Genomic DNA, 16,627 nt, shown 5'->3' with positions numbered 1-16,627 from the left:
TCGTGTGTATGCGCGCGCGCGCGTGTTTACACACTGCGATTTGTCTTAATCTATTTTTCAGATAAAACTCATCGCTTAGATTTTTATAAATTGCAAGTTCGTTTTCTCTTCGGGTTAAATGTCTGTCTGTTGACTTTTTAAGATTTCCTATTTAATTTCATGTGACTAACCTGTTGAACATTGTCCCAAACCATTTTTGATTCCAAAAAGCAAAGAAAAAATAGGTGTCACAATATACTCTAACTATTCCCTTCTCTCATCACGTTTACATGTGCTCACTTTTTCATTTTTTTTTTTTTGCTTTATATATTGTGTATGCACACACACACACACACACACACACACACACACACACACACACATATATATACATACATATAGTAACCTTTCAAGAATATAGTTTAGTGGAAGATTCAAATTCTATTCAAGAATAATATTTAAAAAATGAAAGAAAACTTGTAAACTAATGATTTTCTTTAAATTATTCAATTTTCTGTTAGTCCGTAGTGAAGTTCATTCCTGTGTAAAAAGAAAGAGGGGCTGCTTTTATAAATATATACTTTTATAATTAATGCTGGGTTGCTAATTATTTTATGGTCATGTATGATATATTTATAGTTCCTCCTGTGATATAATAAATTCATCATTATCTATAACCCCCACCAAAGCGTCTTTTATTCTACATAAGTATTAATTTCCTATAAAGGCACAAGCGCTCGTATGGGACTCTTACTTTAGAGGGGGTGGTATTGGCTGGCGTAAATGAAGCCACTTAGCTTCAACCGGAATCAAATCTGAATTATAAAATTCCACTAGCAGGGATCCTACCTCATCATTTCTCTATTCCTATAGTGCCATAGATATATGTCGGTGAGAGATATAGCTGAATCAATCGATTCGTATACGTTATTGGTACTTTATTTATCGACCTCTCTTTTGAAGGATAAAAGGCCAAGTGAACTTTTGTTGGATTTGGCGATAGAGAGGTGGGATCAAAAATAAGTTTGGCTCTCTACTGTGTTTACCGATATAATAACGATTTCATGATAACAAACAAAATTAACGACTTTAAAAAAAAAAACTGATTAAAGAAGACTAGATACAAGCGCGCAGTTAAGTAAAACTTTTATAATAAATAAAATACTGGGGAGAAACCGTGTATTGATTAGTCTTTTACACGCATACATACAAATTCTATAGTTACGCTAATAATTATTTGTGTATGGCGCATCATATGCAAGATGAGGAGTTGTGCTAAGTTAACATAAGATTCATAATTCTCATGAGCAGGTGTTTTTTTTTTGTATTACTGTTGCTTATTCGTCCTTGTAAGTGGAAAGAAGCAGTGCCCACTTAAATGAAAATGGACCACTGGCCTTGCACTGTCGGGTGCCTCTTAGGGTCTAATTGTGATAACGTCCATTATTTGTGGAAATTATTATTATTTTTTTTATTCATCATTTAGATACATATTATTGAGGCTTTTGTATGTTAAAATATTTACCGTGAGTGTACTAAAATTCAGGGCTTAGCAATCAGCTGAATGCTGATATCAATTAAGAATGACAAGTATTTAGAATATGCATATTTATCACAAAAGACTGAAGTTGGATTTTGTTATTTATCCATATGTTCAGTATTGAATGAATAACATCGTTCTTGTAGCTTATATTCCTAAAATCACTACTTTTACAATTTAATTTGAAATACACAAGAAACAGTGAACCATTGAGAAATGACTTTTCAATTACGTGAACAAAGACTCGACAAGTTTGGGGCCGACGAAAGAAGCCAAACCCTCATTAAAGTTTACTTTCTAGTTTCATATGTTTATGAATTTGTGAAAGGATTTCTAAAAATAATGTAAGTGCTGATCACCGATATCAGTAAGTGGAAAAAGTTTTTGGAAGGTACTTTACAACTAACTCAAATAGTATACACGCTATTGTGTATTTTTAACTATGAGGGTTATCTTCACCTCCGTAATATGATTCAATCTTAAAATTAAATTTAATTTCTTTCATATTAAATTAATGTTTTAGTTTTCTAAATTGTTCTGATCTCCATCTACCCACCCAATAGCCCCATGCTTTTAAGTTCATTTTTATTGATTTCCATGAGATATTTGATTCTTGAAGTGTTGGAATAAATGTTTCACAGGTAGGACCCTTCCCTCATTGTAACCATTCAAAACAGTGGAGTAGAAGGCTATGTTTTTCGCTCAGTGATAAAGAGGCCAGCAGTATCATGGGTTTAGTGGGTTCCTTGAACATTCTGCTATTGAATATAAACAATAGAAGTTTGGATAAACTTCTCCTATCACTAATCTAATTGATGCTGACACTGACTGTGACTACTATTCCAATTTTAGTAACAATTATCAATTCTTCTGTTTGACAAAACAGTACCATAACGATATTCTGGATTTGCTCAAACCTGTGTTAAAAATTAGAAAAACTGCTTGCACTTACATGCAAAATAAGTTGTTTCCTACCACAGCAATGAATAGAGCCAATCAAATGATATTGTTGAAACAAAACTCCAACTCCAGTTTGCTAGATATGTCATATCTTTGAATGGTTTGACCTAATACTTCACATTCTATGTCAATTAGAGTGTGACCTCTTCACTTTCTTTCTAGCATGATAGGCACTACTCTTCAGGACCTATTAAGAAAACATTGCATTTAAGGTTTGTATCATTGAGTACAGAGAACATATTTCAAATAATGGCATTGTAATGCACTTAAGTGTTAATGCTCTATATATCTATCAACTGTACTTTGATATTATTGCTAGAAGCTATAGTTATCAGTTACACTGTGCTTGCGTGCGTGTGCAAACACACACATCTATCCTTTCTTTAAGTTTAAAAGTCATCTGCCTAGTGTCCACCTAAGGACTGAATAGGAGATAACTACTCTGAAATGCTAGCATCTCACAGTCTAGGTAGGTGGCGCTGCAACCTGATCTAGGTATATACACACCATTTGTCAACAAGTGAGATATATTCTCCATGACAAAATGCAGTGAGTAACTTGTACCCTAGTTCGAACGTGCATCAAGCATATTTGGACTGATAATAAATAACATTACAATTTTACTTATCACTGCTTAGCACTCTCCCTCCATAATAGATGTATTAGTATGATATTATGAATGCATTTATATTTATATTGATATATTTATATTCATGAAATGTCTTTCCTATGTTGTGTTGAAGTGACAATAATTAAAGGATTAAATATATCATAAAATTCCAGGCTTTGACTTAATATATTCATACTACATGACAATCTATTTGACCTAGAATTTCAGTTTAGATGGATAGGTTTTTTTTCTTTAAGAGAAACCATCTACAGATGCACACTTTGTTGGCCAATATTTACTAAAATGCTTACAGAAGATCCAGCTTGGATTTTTTATACAGTTTATGTATCTCTCTATCTGTCCATCTGTCTGCTGGCCTATCTATCTATCTATTTGTTTTATGTATGTGTATCATTTTTAATGCCCACTTATCCATACTTACACAGGTCAGGCAGAATTCATTGAATCAGAGTTTTATAGCCTTATACCTTCCTGTCACCAACCCATAACTGTTTCTAAGCAAGGTAATTCTTCATCATCGCTGGACATGTTTACACAGAAGATTGGAAATGAAAGATACCACTTAAATGAGTGTCACTCACAACTGTGACATAACAGTTGTGTCAACTGCCAAGGCAAGGAGGTACAAAGACACACACACACACAATAGATTTCTTTCTGTTTCTGTTTACCAAATCCACTCTCAAAACTTTGGTTATCCTAGGGCTATAGTAAAAGACACTTTCCCAAGGTGTCACACATACACACATGCAATTTTACTTGTTGGAGTCATTAAACTGTGGCCATGTTGGGACACCACCTTGAAGAATTTTAGTTGAACAAATCAACCCCGGTACTTATTACTCTTTAACCTGGAACTCATCCTATTGGTCTCTTTTGCCAAACCAAGAAGTTGTGGGGACAAGTAGAACAGACATCAACACTGGTTGTCAAGCAGTGTTGCTGGACAAATACAACATAAAGACATGTGGTTGGGAAACCAACTGCTTACCACACAGTTACACCTGTACCTACACACACACACACACACACACACACACACACACACACACACACACACACACACACACACACACACACACACACACACACACACTAACTGACTTAAGGAAACTGGGCAGCCTATACTTTACCTTTTCAGAATGTTAGTAAGTAGTAGGAAATGTAATCTAAGAAGTTATCATTGATGTCATCTGTGCTTTGGATAATATCTGGCACCAGGATTTCTATTGTTCTTGAGCACTTTTACTAGTTATTGTCTAGCCATCAGGTGAGACCTAGTCAAGCAGACTCAGGATCAAAATTCTTCCAGCTGTGATCATGCTTGCTTTTAATTTTTCAGGCATAGTCTTTTATTATTCCCTTTTTAATATAGTAGGATGCTATTTATTATTCCCTTTTTAATATAGCTGCATGCTATTTAAAGGTGTTTTGGTTGCTAGCAGGTTGAGTGACTATGTTGTCAGGTAATAATAGTTGTTGATAAAGATAGTATTTAGAGAAGGCAATACTCATAAAGGTATGTGGAAGGATAGATAGAAAAATAACAGGATGTATGGAAACCTCATGTCCTAAAAAACATTCAGGAGGGGAATGCATTTATGTTGTTTCTTTTGTTCCTTTTTGAAATAGTGTTTGTGTGTAAAATGTATGTATGTATGGTGGTGGTGGTGGTGGTGGTAGTAGTAGTAGTACAGGTAGTCTTAATTATGGAGGTAACCTATCTGCAAATCAGGAAAACTACACGTATTTGGAAACAGTGTTATTTTTTATTTCCAACTTAACAGCTTGCATCATGTTTTATCTCAAAAACAGCTAAGCTGCTTGTCTGTAACAGTTAATAAAACACAGAAAATGTTAAACCCACTTTTTGTTTATTTCTTATAGTGGCAAAATACTCACCACACAACTGTCCCGTAGTACTGATACAATTCCTCTTATGCAACTCAGTTGGAATGGAACTGTTTCCAGCTAGAGGTGTGCAATAAAAATTTTGACCCCTCCCCCAGAAAATGAATGGCAATTGAATTTAATAGCTTTTATATGCTTTTGTAAGACTAAAATAGCTGCTCCATGATGAAATTGCTCTTGTTTTAACCCTTTAGTGTTCAGACTGGCCAAAACCAGCTGAAAATTCTCCTTTATTTGTTTGAACCGGCCAAATCTGGGCGTATCTGATTCCACTACAAAATTGCTAAAAAAATAAACAAATCACATTATTGAATTCTTGTAGCTTTGAGATAATGTGAGATAAAGCCTTTCTTGTCTTTATTCAGGTAAAAATACCATGAAAGTTTTGAGACTTTTTTTTTCTCAACGTTTAAAGAGAAGTGTACATCTTAGTTTTTAATGATATGGTCTCAGCAAGTAGCGATTCCGACTTTGAAGGTTTTACTCTTGATGATGTACAAAATATAAACAAAAGCAACAATAATTTGTCTTCAGATGAATCTGATATTGATATTTATGAATCTTTGTAAAGGGTTCACAATAAAAATGTGGAATAACTATATTTTGTTGTTTGATAGTAATACTATCATATATTCTTTTCATTTTATTACAAATAATATGTGAAAGTGAGAAATACATATTAATTTTCAGTATGTTACACACCTGTATTCATCTTTGTCTCACCTGTTAACAAGCATTTTTTTATTAGATGCATTCTGTTATGTAAACGTATTCATTAAATTGTATACGAGTACATAGCCAATGGTATATTGACTAGTAAAAGAGTTTTGAAGTTAATTTTCAATGAAAATTTTTTAATGAAATATAGAGAAAATAAAATCTTGTACCGATTGTACCTGTATTTTAATTAATTCAAATTAATCTTGAAAAGTTGCAAACTTGTTGGTAGTTGACATCTGGGTTAATTTTAGTGTTAATCCACAATGTTATTGCTTTTACACCTGTTAATTAAATTTACCTGCCCATAAAAGTCAAATTCAATCAGCTAAAATTACATAATTATAAACCACTGGTATATAAGTACTCACTGACAAAATTTCAAATTTTTATGTAAAAAATTAACAAAGTTACAAGCAAATATTGTGGACACTCCTCTTGAATCTGAATAATTCAAAATAATGTGAACAAACAAGCATTACATTTAACAGATTAATCTGAACACTAAAGGATTAATGCATGGTCTCAAATCAAGTCACTTGCTAAAGAATCTGAATACATTAGAAAAAAAAAATATTGTACTAAACTCACTTCATGAGTTTAATCTCATTCCGAGCCCTTGCAATGTGACATCTTGTGACTGATAACTGGAGATTGAATTGTCCAAAACGAAAGAAAAAAAAACCAAGGTTAAGTATTGATAATGATGCCTTTAAAAAGTTTGAGTAAGTTAGTAAACACTTATGATTAATTAGATGTATAGAGACATCAGGAATGATAGAGACAGGACGTAATCATAAGACATAACTTGCCATTGCTATTTATAAATCTCTTTTTAAGACAAAATCAAGTTAAATACCTTTCAGTATCTTAAGAGAATAACATGTTCTACTGCTAAAGGCTTAAAAACAGTGATTTAGCTATTTTAAATTTGTCTTAGGTTTTCTTATGCACCCTGTATTTTGCATAAATATTAATAATCTATATATTCCACCTCCTTTTCTTTCACAGCACTTCCCTCCACCACAATTTCATTGCTGCTTCAACTCCTCATCACCACTTCTGAGTTACCTGCATGATCCTCTCCTGACTTCAATGAGTCATTTAGGATTCCTCTTCAGCTAGTTTATTGTTCCCTTCTTTGTCCCCCTTTCCTTCATGCTTGTCTATACTTGATCCTTTACACAACTCTCCTTACCACCTTTTCAACTCGATTTCTTTTTCTCAGCTCTTTCACTAATCCCTTCCTTCTCTCCTGTCCCCTTTCATATTGTCCCATCCTCTCCACTTATAATCTTTCATTTCACCACAACAAATGATCACCCACTCTCTCCTTTATTCTCTGTTTAGGCTTTGTCTTGGAATTTATAAGGCAATCAACACTAATGCTTGTGCCATGAAAAAATACCCAGTAAATTCAGTGAAGTGGTTAACATTAGGAAGGGCATCCAGCTGTAGGAACCATGCCAATGTAGACATTGGTGCACGATATAGTCATTTGTCTCATCAGACACTGTCAAATTATCCAATCCATATCAGCATAGAAGTTGGATCTTAAAGGATGATGATACACATGCACATTTTTTAAATTCTACTCCTGTAGATTTATTTAGTATTGAATTTGGAAGAAGTCCATTGTGATTGGATAGAACTTAACAAAGATAATATAGTGTGTGTGTGTGTGTATGTGTGTGCATCCAAAGATTTTACACTATGGTTACTCGGTTAAAAATTAAAACAGTGTTACAAAATGTCAGTTAATTCAATTGATGGGAGCTCCTTTAAATTTAGTGATTATCCTAATTTATTTTAGAATGATTTAAAATTATTTGATAAAACAATGATTTATCTGCATATAATGTATGTGTATCATCATCATTATTACTACTATTTTATATAAGGCTGTAACCACAGTGCAATGTAAAAAGCACTGGTGATGATGCCACGTAAAAAGCACTGGTGATGGTGCACCCAGTACACTCTGTAAAGTGGTTGGCATTAAGAAGGGCATCCAGCTGTAGAAACCCAAACCTAAACAGACTATGAAACCTTTTGCACCCCTGGTCTTGCCAGCTTCTGTCAAGCCATCCAACCCATGCCAGCATGGAAAATGGATGTTAAATTATAATGATGATGATGATGAAAGTGACAGAATTGTTACCACACTGGACAAAATACTTTGCAGTATTTCTTCTGGTTTTGCATTCTGAGTTCAAATCCTACCAGGGTTGACTTTGCCTTTCATTCTTTCAGGATCTATAAAATAAGTACCAGTTGAACACTAGGATCAATATTATTGACTTACACCCCTATTCCCAAAAAGAAATGTTGGCTTTGTGCCAAAATAGGCAAGTGTTATTTATTATCATTATCATTGTGTGTGTGTGTTTATGCATATTTGGTTTAGTAAAGGTTGTTGTATAAATGTTTGTCATTTTTTGGTGGTATTCTGCTTTAAGCATACCATATGACCACTTGTAACTTTTTCATTTTTTTGAATTTTCAGAAAATTTTTGGGAATTTGTTCTATACATGGGAATTTATATAACTATGTAAAAAAAAAATCACTGTGATTTAAGGGCTATTTAGCTGTTATTATTTAGCACATCTCACAACTGCCTCATACCCTCCTCATTTGGTTGTCAGTATGACATATTAATATTTTTTAATATCTTTCTCCCATAAACATATTTAATGGTCTATTGCTGAGATTTAAGTAAAAAAATTCAGACTGTCTGTATTTTAAACTTTGATTTAAATTTGGAAAAAAAAAAAAAAAAATTCTTGTTTTCATAATCATGTGAATTCTCATGTGTAGAATACAAATCCACAAAAGTTTTCTGAAAATTCCAAAAAATAAAAAGAGTTATGAGGGGTTCCATGTCATGCTTAAAGCAGAAGTCTGTCCATTTTTCTTTCTTACTTGTAACAACAATTCATTCACATTCTATCATCAAATCAATAAGCAATGACATTCAATAGGCCCAGACAAATATCCCTGTCAATCATATATTTTGTTAAGTATTAGTGAGTTTGTTAAAAGGACATTATTATAAACACTAATTTTTCTGTTTTTTTCCCATTGGCAGCAGTATTGTCATCTGTCATCATTGTTTTAGCATCCACTTTTTCATACCTGCATAGAAATTTTTCAAGGCAGATTTTCTATGGTTGGACACTCTTCCTGTTGTCAACTCTGACCTATTTCTAGAGTATTATTGTCTGGATATGTTTCATTGAAAATTAAAATGCACCACACTACTTGTATTATGGTATGTTTGTTTACATTTAGTACTAAATTTCAAGACCACACTCACGTACACATTTATGACATGATTCTTTTTGGTTCCCATCTACCAAATCTACACCCAAGGTTTTCATTGTTCTGGAGCTATAGTAGCTGACATTTGTCCAAAGTACCACACAGTTGGACTGAACCAATGACCATGTAGTTGCAAAACAAACTTTTTAACTATATATTGTAATAAAAATTTCCGTCTCACATTGGTCTCACCTTTTGGAGGAGAGGACTGAGGAAAGACTATGTTGGAAGATTTTAGATCAATGGATTATTTTTTACAAATTGATCTTAGACAAGTTTTAAAATAATGGTTGTTGAAATAAATCAATTTGTAGAACAATTAAAGTAAACCAGGAATGATAATAAATTGGTGTGTGCCCACTAACATAAATTTGTTAGCGTTGATGTATTCATAGGGATGTGATTGTTGTCAAAAATAATTAATAACTGAAACAGAGATGACCACTGGTGATAGTTATATCTTCAGGTTAAAAACAAATATTTATGTCCTAATGCATTATTTTTATGTGGCAGACCTCCAGCCAATCAAAACAATAGCACAACTTGTGACATGTGGTGTGACCTGATTGAAACAAAACCCAAGAGTTGCCATATAAATTGCTTTCTAAATATTTTTATCTCTCTTCTGTTGAAAAGAGATAAAAATAGGGGAAACGAGAGGTAATGTATATTGACAAAAATCATTTAGTAAACTTTACAAATTTGAATAGAGTTTGATGCCACAAGAAGACATGAGTGCTGACATTTTGAACAAAGTATATTTTTGGAGAGAAAATTTGCTCAGCAGTATTTTATACATTAAAAAAATATAAATGTTCTTTCTAATGAAGGTTTTGCTTGAAACATCAGGACTCACATCTTGTAAGGCATATAAACTTATTAAAATTTGAAGACTCTATTGACAACAGGTCGTCAGCAATTTATGCTTGAGAAATTAATCAAATTGAGCAAAAAAGCTTTGATATATCTGTGGAATAGACTAAATATTGTTATGGTGTCAAAATTTACATTGGGAAAAGTAAAATGTGTTAAAACCTTGATATTTTATTCCAGTGTTTGTAAAAACATTGTTTTGAACAGTTTAATTTCCAATCATTATGAGATTGGAACCATGAATCAACGCTGGTAACGATTAAGCTCAAATGGTGCTTTTTATGTGCCACCGGCACGGAAGCCAGACTGCTGCTCTGACAGTGATCCCGCTCGGATGGTGTTAAGCTCCACTGGCATGGGTGCCAGTCATCAAATTTGGTTCAGTTTCGATTTCACTTGCCTCAACAGGTCTTTGCAAGCAGAGTTTAGTGTCCAATGAAGGAAGGTTGGCATGGGTGCCAGTCATCGAATTTGGTTCGATTTTGATTTCACTTGCCTCAACAGGTCTTTGCAAGCAGGGTTTTGTGTCCAAAGAAGGAAAGGTATGCATAAGTGGGTTGGCTACACCCCTGGTAAAGGCCACAGGTTATGGTCTCACTTGTTTTGCCGGGTCTTCTCACGCACAGCATACTTCCAAAAGTCTCGGCCACTAGTCATTGCCTCGGTGAGGCGTAATGTTCGAAGATCGTGCTTCACCACCTCATCCCAGGTCTTCCTGGGTCTACCTCTTCCACAGGTACCCTCAACTGCTAGGCTGTGGCAATTTTTCACACAGCTATCCTCATCCATTCTCGCCAAATGACCATACCAGTGCAATCATCTCTCTTGCACACCACAACTGATGCTTCTTAGGTCCAACTTTTCTCTCAAGGTACTTACACTCTGTCGAGTATGCACAACAACATTACACATCCATCAGAGCATACTGGCTTCATTTCTTGCGAGCTTACGCATATCCTCAGCAGTCACGGCCCATGTTTCACTGCCATGTAGCATGGCTGTTCGTACACATGCGTCGTACAGTCTGCCTTTTACTCTGAGCAAGAGGCCCTTTGTCACCAGCAGAGGTAAGAGCTCTCTGAACTTTGCCCAGGCTATTTTTATTGTAGCAGCTACACTTTCAGCGCACCCTCCCCTGCTACTGACTTGGTCACCTAGGTAACGGAAGCTATCAACTACTTCTAGTTTTTCTCCCTGGAATGTGGCAGAAGTTCTCTGCACATTTTCAGTGTTTATTGCTCCTGAGCATCTGCCACATACAAAAACTATCTTCCTAGTTAGCCTTTCTTTGATATTGCTGCACCTCTTATGTGTCCATAGCTTGCACTGGGTACATCTTATAGAGTTTCTACCTACGCCTTTTCTACAGATCTAGCAGGGCTATCTACCTGAAGGAGTTTGTGGTTTGTCTAACTTCCTACTTATTAGGACTTTGGCTTTAGCTAGGTTAACTCTAAGGCCCTTCGATTCTAATCCTTGCTTTCACACCTGAAACTTCTCTAGTTCTGAGAGTGACTCAGCAATTAGAGCAAGGTCATCAGCATAGAGGAGCTCCCAGGGGCATCCTGTCTTGAATTCCTGTGTTATCGCCTGGAGGACTATGATAAATAAGAGGGGGCTGAGGACTGAACCTTGGTGGACCCCTACCTCTACCGAGAATTCTTCACTGTACTCGTTGTCAACCCTCACCTTACTGACTGCGTCCTTGTACATGGCTCGCACAGCTCTCACTAACCATTCATCTATCCCTAGTTTCCTCATTAACCACCAGATAAGGGATTGGGGGACCCTGTCAAAGGCTTTCTCCATGTCAATGAAAGCCAGGTACAGAGGTTTATCTTTGGCTAGGTATTTCTCCTGCAGCTCTCTTACCAGAAATATAGCATCAGTGGTGCTTTTCCCTGGAACGAACCCAAACTGCATCCCATCTCAACTGACTCTCTCCCTAATTAGTTGGGCTATGGCCTTCTCCATGACCTTCATTACCTGATCCAACAACCTGATACTTCTGTAATTGTTTGTGTCTAAAGCATCACCTTTATCTTTGTAGCAGTTGACTATGGTGCTACTACACCAGTCATTGGGTATGATTCCTTCGTGTATCACCTGGTTAACTATACGGGTGACTAGGCTATAGCCAACACTGCCAGATATTTTGAGCATCTCTGCAGTGATTCCTGATGGGCTGAGGTCTTTCCCTGTCTTCCTACTCTTGATTACTTTATCTACCAAGGTACAATTAAGATAGCTGGTCCCTCTGTTGGGTCGACATTCGGCAGACTCTCTTTCTCTCATTCATTCTCTTTATTAAGCAACCTTTCATAGTGGCATCTCCAAGCCTCTCTCTTGGCAGCCTCGTTTAGTGCAAGTGAACCATCATCACTGCGGACACATTTCTCTCCTAATACTAATCCAAATAAAAGAACGGAAAAGACTCTTTTAGCAATGTTTACTGCACAAAAGAAAATCTCAGTTTAGTGAGCCTGTAGCAACATATGTGACAAGCACCAAAACCTATTTAAAATGGCATGCTATTATTCATACGGTTGTTTTTTTGTTTTTTTCAAATATATTTCAGATTCCTTTCTGTAATAATTACAATTTGGATAGACATCAATAAACCTAGAATTAATTTTCTACTTGCCCTGCTATCTTACCTATGATTCCTATCAAGCATCCTCATTGTTTTACATATGCCTTTCATGCTAGCATAAGTTGGACAGGTCATCACAGTCCAAGCCAGGTTAGGAACTACGTTTCATCTGTTTTAATTTTTGGCATGGTTTCTATGGCTTGATGTCCTTCGTGATACCAACCACCTCATTATGTGTAATGGGTACATTTTCTTATTGCATTAGGGCTAGAGTGCGTAGAAAATATTCTTCTAGTTGTAACTATTGAGAAGAACATCTATCTGTTGACATTTTCATATACATTTCAGTTATTATAACATAATATATAATACATAAATCAATGCTATTTACATATAGAATCCCCACATTTGAATAAGTTAATATTCCATGGTAGACAGGATTGTTATATCTCTGCACAATACTTATATTTATTTAAATTTGTCAACTTTATTAAATGAATTTTGCAAATGCACACACTATTATTCATTTCCTCAGACCCTGGTTTTCCTTTGCTAGATATTAAGACAAGAGATTATTATGGCCGCACTCTCTTCAGTTTGTTCTCTTTCTCCTCCCCCTCTCTGTCTCTCTCCCTTCTCAACCCTCTCTCTTTTGTTCCAGAGCTGCTTTCTCTCCTGAAGGAGGATTGCTTCCTTGGACTGTCTCTACCAATGTCAATCTTTGACTAATCTTGCAGGTCTTACATAGCAGGTGAGGCCATTGTTCCAGCTTGTTTTTGGTCTGTCTCATAAAAGAAGAAAAAATACAAACAAAATTAATGTCTGATGCTGTTGTATGTGTCTATTTTTTTGTATCTAATCTGAGTAGTATCATTTTGAATTTACATGTCGGACATTCGATACTGTTGTAAATGAGGGACTTATTTTGTTTCATGTTTCTGTGTCAATGCTATACTTGTCTCTGATCAATCAGTTCAAACCACTTGGCAGTGAGAGGATGGAAGTAAGCAGTGATAATGCTAAAATTGACTTATGTTTTTTTAGTGTCGAGTTCTTGTGTTTATTGTGAAGGAAGTTCTAACAGCATGGTACTCTTTTACAATTCTATTGCAACCATACAATATAAGGCTGAATGCAGTTCCATCTATTATGAGTTTGGAGAAGATATATTTGTACATAAATACATTTTGTTTGGATGTTTTTTCTTCTAGGATTGACATATTTTAAATAAAATGATTTTTGACTGAGTGCTTCACCTGCTTTGTCTCTCATCAGCAGAACTGTTGTGATTATTTATAGAAGCAACGGAGAGTTAGAGTAGATTGGTAATAAGTTATACTTGAGTGGTTTCACAGGTTGGAAAGATTGCAGTATATGTTTATTTATAAATTCTTCCAAGACATACATTCCTGTTTGTTTGTTTTTTTTTCTTTTTCTCATAACAACTTGTTTTAGTATGCAACTGCTCTAAAGGGTACTTGTCTCACATCCTAAAATGTAATACTTCCAAACACATGATAAAAATAGCATGCATATTTGTAAATATATAACATTTATATATATATATATATGTGTGTGTTGTGTGTGTATATATATATATATATATATATATATATATATATATATATATATATATATGTATTCTGAAATATTTTTGTATGGTTTTGATGTGTGTGTGTGTGTATGTGCACACATGCATATACACACACACTCACACTTGTATTCTCACATACTAACATCATTAATTTTTTTTTCAATCCTATCTCTGATCCAACACAAATGTACTATTTGTTTTTTTTGGGGGGGGGGATAAATAAACCAAGCTTTTTTCTTTTCTTTCATGGGTGGGGAGTTACCATACTTTCAGCTTAAGTTAGTTTTTATTTATATGATTTAGGGGTACTGAGTTTTATCTTCTATCTTGATATAGTTTATTGATGCTAACCAAAGTGTTACATTTTTTGATAACATCACCTTCCTTCTTAAAAGGTTATTTTCTGAGATAGGATAAGAAAATCTCTGGAAATTTCTTAAGACTGACTTTAAAATTCTACTTACACAAAACCAATTTCCTATTTTTAACTGTACTTCTATAGATATTAATATGAAGAAATTTATTTCTCCAGATATGGAAAGGGTTTCTCAATTAGACAATAAAGCTCGAAACAAGTAGAGTTAGTCTTACAAAAGGAATATCCGAATCTATCACCTTGGAGCTATAGGTCAGTTTCACTAACCATTCAGCTATTCTATCTGTATAATATTTATAGTTCAGTGGCTCCCAATGTGGACAGTAAATCCAGGGGACATTGAAGAAAAATGAGGCAATAATGGAGTGGTCAAAAGGGGGTGATGGTTGGCAATATCTGTCTCTACTTTTCAATGGTACACTGAAGCTTAGAAAATAGTGTTTAAAAATTGATCTGGGGAAATGTTTTAAGAAAAGTAGCTTCAGGCAAGAACAGAGAAGAAAAATAAATAAAAACTCCAAAAGTTTACTGATGAAGCTGGTCACAAAATTCCCAAAAGAACTTTGTAGAAAGACTCTGAAGAAAAACAACCTCAACAACAACAATAATGATAAGAACAACAGCAACACCAAAATGAAAAGAATATATATATATATGACACATCAAGCTAAGTGAAGTCATAGTTATGGCCAGTGCCAATGACACATAAAAGACACATGTGCCAGTGACGTATAAAAGACATCCAGTACATTCTGTGGACTTGTTGGCATCCAGCTGTAGAAACCAAGCCAAAACAGACTGGAGCCTGGTGCAGCTCTATGGCTTACCAGCCCCAGTCAAACCATCTTACCCATGCTGGCATGGGAAACGAACACTAAATGATGTTGATGATACACACACACAAATACAACACCCTTATTTACTTGTGTGTTTGTGTGTGTGTACTTGTACATATGTATAAGAATGCACTTGTTCTTGTATTAATGCTGTAAAAGATGGCAGTGTCCAGTAAGTTTTCCTTAGGGATCTGTTTTGGGTAACACTTACCACTGACCACCTTCCTTAATACCAATGCCAAATGTATGAGTGTGTGTGTACACACACACACACACACACACACACACATTATAAATAATATAAATATATATATGCATACATACACACACACACACACATATATGGATATATCCCTGCACAATGTACATCCATCACATGAAAAATATGAAAACAACGTAGTTACAGGTGAGTTGTAAATTTACTCTTTTCTATTGTAAAAACAGCAAAATAATGGGTTAATTAGGTTGTTTTATTTGTTAAATACAGTTGTTTGAAATTTGCAGTAGAAAGACCTCTATGTTTATTGTGGTGTGTGTGGTGGTGGGGGCGTTAGGAATGTGGCCTGGATGCCAAATGGGTGGCAGTCCAGAAATGTTTGGAAACAACTATTATACTTATTCATGATGATATTAGTTACGAGGTTAGAAGGTACAATGTTTAATGTAAATGTTATTCACTCTCATAGTTTTTTTTTTTTTTTCTAGAATTCTCTACTATTTCACATTTAATCTTGTTTTCTCATGAAATGTATATGTTGACATCCAAATAAGTTATAATTAAATTTGAATTCAAGCCATCCATCTATTTACAAAATTAACGATTCATATTTAGTAAGAACGTATGTGTCACTGGATTGCTGCACCAATATGTGTTTTTTATTTTTTAACAAACTTCATTTGTCAAAGATGCACCAAAAAAGTAGGACTTTCAATCCTCTTTTCAGGTGAACTGAAACAAAATGTGATGCACAGGCATAGCTGTGTGGTAAGAAGCTTTTCTTCCCAACCACATGGTTCCAGGTTCAGTCCTACTGTGTGGCACCTTGAGCAAGTGTCTACTGTATCCTCCTGGCTGACCAAAGCCTTGTGAGTGGATTTGATTGACAGAAACTGAAAGAGTGTGTGTAATATATATGTACAGATAGAGAGAGAATAAGTCCTGGGGTCGATTTCTTTGACTAAAACCCTTTAAGGTGGTGACTGAAACAAGTAACAGAATAAAAAAATATTGACTGTAACAAGGTTTGAATTCATGAACTTAAATCCTGCAAATCAGTGTTTTGAATAGTGATGAT

General features: G+C 34.8%; 1 protein-coding gene across 12 annotated transcripts in view; it reads left to right on the top strand.

Moving 5' to 3' along the window:
• LOC106869710 (phosphatase and actin regulator 2) overlaps nucleotides 1-16,627 on the top strand; it is a 372,706-nt gene that overhangs the window by 110,719 nt on the left and 245,360 nt on the right. The window lies entirely within an intron of this gene.

The sequence above is a fragment of the Octopus bimaculoides genome, chromosome 9, assembly GCF_046866305.1.
Source record: "Octopus bimaculoides isolate indiv1 chromosome 9, ASM4686630v1, whole genome shotgun sequence".
Classification (NCBI taxonomy): Eukaryota; Metazoa; Mollusca; class Cephalopoda; order Octopoda; family Octopodidae; genus Octopus; species Octopus bimaculoides.
The sequence above is the reverse complement of the archived record's forward strand: the minus strand, read 5'-3'. Positions and strand labels throughout refer to the sequence as shown.